A 4,767-nucleotide genomic window follows, 5' to 3' on the forward strand; every position below is an offset into this window, starting at 1 on the left:
TCGCTGGTTTTTGCACGGAAAAATAAACCCGATGGGACCCCAGACTGGGAGGAGGTTACAATACCAACTGGGTCATACCAAATAGAGCAAATCAATAAAGAATTTCAACGCAGAATAAAATCGATCACAGGAAAGGAATCAAAAATCGCTATTACGGTTCATGAACCGACGTTATCATCGACGATTGAAATAAGCACACCGGGGTATATGGTTGATATTTATAACAGTTCAATAAGAACCATACTAGGATGGCCTAAGAATCCACCCGCGGATTTACACACAAATGTGCAATCGTATCATGAGATTAATCCCAGTTATCTGAATGATTTGTCTATTATAAGAAACACGTTATTACCCAGCGAGTTTATATTTCAAGACAGGAATACCATGCAATGGTTTTTTCCGTATAAGAAAACTCCTGAATTGTCAGCCAAGGTCACAGTTCGTTTAGATGATATCACTGGTGCGTTTGCCGAGATTAATCATTATTACCAATTACAACTAGAACAGCTACGAGAGACAAAAGCACAAAAACACGTTGAGGTGTTAAATCAACTTATATCAGACATGGAATATATCAATGAACGAATCGTTAAAGTAATATCCGATAGCAGCGATGATAATAAACAAAAATTCCTAACCGGGTATAATATCACAGAAGCCGATTTACCCGATTTCAAGTTTCCAGGATACAACGCGCCAGAACTAAGAAAGTCTCTTAATGATTTTCTCGATCCATCAACTTATATCCTCAGACACGATAACGGAGATGGTGGTAGGCATATTGCTCCATACAACGTAAATATCGCATCGGTGAAAGCAATCAATCTAGTGTGTGATGTTATCGAAGGGAGTTACCAGGTAGATACCAATCAATCAAATCAAGCTCAACAGGGATATATCCTTTATTCATTTTCACCAACAGCCCCTCCGGGATTTTTAATCGTTGAGAATCCGATTAATCCAGTCTATATGCGATGCCATGATCGGTTTTTAACGAGAATTAATTTTAAACTCACCGATCAGTCAAATAACCTAATTGATCTACAGGAGGAGGAGTTAGTGATCACTCTGTTTGTAAGATCATTGTAAGCAGCAGAGGGGGCGATGACATCGACGCGGTCGTCGATGTGCTTACCGGACGCTGACGACGCTGGGGATCGGCGCGCAGAAGGTGTTAATTAAACCAAATGACGACGCGACGATCCCCCAACGACGTCGTCGTTTTTTTTTTACCAGCGCTGACTACACCGGATCCGTTGAGTGCAGAAAGTAATAATTAAGCAAAATAACGATTGGACAAAATGTCGGATTCGCCCCCTCTGCTGCTTCTAAGACTAAGTCAGACAACCAATACTTTTAGCTAATTTACAACCCATTCTTCCATTTGAGGAACCATTTAGTAGAATAATGGTAGATTGCGTAGGTCCTTTACCCAAGACGAAGTCAAGCAACCAATACTTGTTGACCATAATGTGTGGGTCAACAAGGTTTCCAGAGGCAATTCCTGTACGGAATATTAAGAATATAGCTATAGTCAGAGCCCTAATTATATTCTTTACACTTTTTGGTCTTTCTAAGTCTGTCCAATCTGATTAAGCTTTTAATTTCATGTCAGAAATCTTCATACAAGTAATAATAATAATGATAGTAATAATGAGGATTTTGTATAGTGCCTAATCTTTAGAAGCTCTAAATGTTTTACAACATTAGACAACACCTATAAGATGAAAAAAAAACATATATTAATATTATTGCTAAAAGAAACACCATGAAATTAGAAAAACATTAAAAAATATAAAAAACATGTTGAGAATATTTCAGGTAGAAACCATTATTAGGTTTTTAAGTTTGTTCTTGCAGTCGAAATAAGTGAGTTTTGAGAGCCCTCTTGAATGTGATCACTGTGTCTTTGTGTCTATGTTCAGTGGGCAATTCATTCCATGTTGCTGGGCCCTGGTATCCAAAAAGAACGCTGTCCATATACTTTGTTTTCATAGTGGGAATAATGAGTTTACGATTGTCAGAAGAGGAGCGTAAGTATATTGCTGGTGTGTACACATGGGTGAGGTCGGATAAATATGTTGGACTAGAGTCCGACAGTGAAACGTAGCACAGGGAACAAATTTTGTGTCTGATTCTGGATCGAATGCATAGCCAGTGTAGGGTACAGAGCAGCGGGGAGGTGTGCTCTGATCGTGGTACTCTAAGTATGATCCAAGCAGCTCTGTTTTCAACTTCTTGAAGTTTCTGGAGTAGATATTGAGATGAATCAGACAGAATTGAGTTACAATAGTCCAGTCTTGAAAGTACTAATGAACACACAAGTGTTTTAGTGGCATCAATTGAAAGATATTTGCGAAGTGAGCTGATGGGTCTCAGCTCAAGATATGCAACCTTGCATAAGTTCATGACATGCTGGTGCAATGTGAGAGTACTGTCCAGAGTAACACCTAGGTTTCGTACTGATTGTGTGAATTTAATGTTGGCGTTGTTGATATTCGTTGTTTGAGGTAAAGGATGTGAATGAGAAAGTCTTTTTGTTTTGATCAGAATGGCCTCAGTTTTATCATTATTCATCTGCAGTTTGTTGCATGTCATTAATTATTTCACATCAGAAATGCACCTCTTTACACCTTGGATTGTAGCATCAATTTCAGTTGGGTGGCTAGATTTGTATATTTGGGTGTCATCAGCGTACAAATGGTGAGACACTGAATGATGATCGATGACACTTGAGAGCGACTGAGTGTACAGGATGAAGAGAACAGGACCAAGAACAGACCCCTATGGAACACCACAACATTGATCAACTGGGCTGGAGTGTATTCCATTTGCAGATACAATTTGTGTCCTGTTGACCAAGTAGGACTTGAACCACAGTAAGGCTGTATCATGAATGCCACATACATGCTGGAGACGGTGAAGTAATATATCATGGTCTATTGTGTCAAATGCTGCCGACAAATTAAGGAGGGTGAGGCCTGTAATCTTTCCGCTATCCAACGCAGAGAGAATGTCATTAACTACTTTTAGAAGAGTAGTTTCAGTACTGTGACAAGGGCGATATGCAGATTGTACATTGCTAAAAGACTGTTTGAATTTAGATGAGATATAAGCTGGGATAGAACAATCGTTTCTAAGATTTTTGATATGAATGGGCGGTAGTTCTTTAAATCGTTATGATCTAGTGTTGGCTTCTACAGCAGAGGCTTTACAATGGCAGCTTGAAAAATGATGGGAATTCCTTGGATGAGAGACAGGTATTAATAACATCAGTTAGTGAAGGCAATACTGGATCTAAGCACTCAAGCATCAGTGATCTTGGAATTGGATCCAGTTCACATGACTTTGGTGCGATCTTCATCACGATTGTACGTACGAAATCCATAGAGACAGGTTCAGATGCTGCTAATGGTTGCCGTTCAAATTCTGTATCCCAATTGTATGGTGACGACGAGTCAATTAAAATTGTGGTGTCAAGCTTATCTCTAATGGTTTGTACTTTGTCATGGAAGAAATTTGCAAACATGTCCGGAAGGTCGACTGGAGAGAAGGTAGTTGGAAGTGGTGTTGATTTGTTCCTTGACATTAGTTTGTTAGTAATCTTGAAGAGCTCTTTGCAGCTGGAACTTTCCATGATCTTAGTAGTGTAGTGGGCTGATTTCGCCTTATGGACTATATTTGTGACGTTCTTCTTAGCGACTTCATAGATTTGCTTATGACTAGTGAGTCTGGTGGAAAGCCAAAGCCTCTCAGCTTTACGGCGGTCTCTTTTAGCAGTGCGAAGCTGGTCCCTAACAATGCTATACCATGGAGAACACTTTTGAATTGATACTCTGCACTTGGTAGCTGGGGTATGTTTGTCAAGTAATGAACGCAGACAGTTATCGAGTTGTTCTGCGGTAGGAGGTAAGCAAGTTGTTAGGTTAGCTTGGATGTCGTGCATTTTCAATAGGATCAACCTTTTGATTCAAGCAAGATTTATCAGTTAAAAGTGGATTAACCACAATCTTATCTCAAGTTAAGTCATTGCCTAGGAATAAATTAATACCCTCAATTGGTAACAAATTCACAGCGCTGCCGGCAGTCACTGGCCCTAAGCCTGATGTTCAATTAACATTATAGAGAGGAATTTGAATATGACCGCACTCTACTTGCTGAACGAGTACACTTTCGGAAGGAGAAGACTTCTCAGACAAACCTAAAGTACTTAACAATAAACGACTCTGAGAAGTTCATGTGTCCCTTTTTTATTTTATTTGGGATCAGCAATAAGTGATATAGAACCATTCGACTTGAATGGTTCATAATTCTCCATAATAGAATCACACGAAGATTGGGGTTTGTTTGACCCCACAAATGTATTGTTTTCAATAAATTACCATGACATGACCTATGAGAAACAAGAGCATTTGGAACTGCTCTGTCGTTATTCTGATGCTTATTTTTTTAACTTAAGCAGTCAGACATAACGTGCGCCATGTTCTTGCAATATCTACATGTAGTAAAAGATAAGGATTTCTGATCAGTCTTATCAAACGATGGATTCTGATTAGTTGCATCAGATTGAAATTTGTTAGTACTCGATTGAGACTGATTTGGTTTCCTACTAATCCTTTGCTGAGAGGAAGACTTATTGACAAATGAACTTTGTGAGCTAAGGAATACTCGCCAGCTGCACGAGACGTTTCCAAAAATATATATCTATGTTCATCAAGGTAAATTTTGACGTCACTATGGACGCAGTACTTGAAGTCTTCAATT

This window comes from Sinohyriopsis cumingii, chromosome 7 (genome assembly GCF_028554795.1).
Source record: "Sinohyriopsis cumingii isolate HCF-2022 chromosome 7, ASM2855479v2, whole genome shotgun sequence".
NCBI classification, from domain to species: domain Eukaryota; kingdom Metazoa; phylum Mollusca; class Bivalvia; order Unionida; family Unionidae; genus Sinohyriopsis; species Sinohyriopsis cumingii.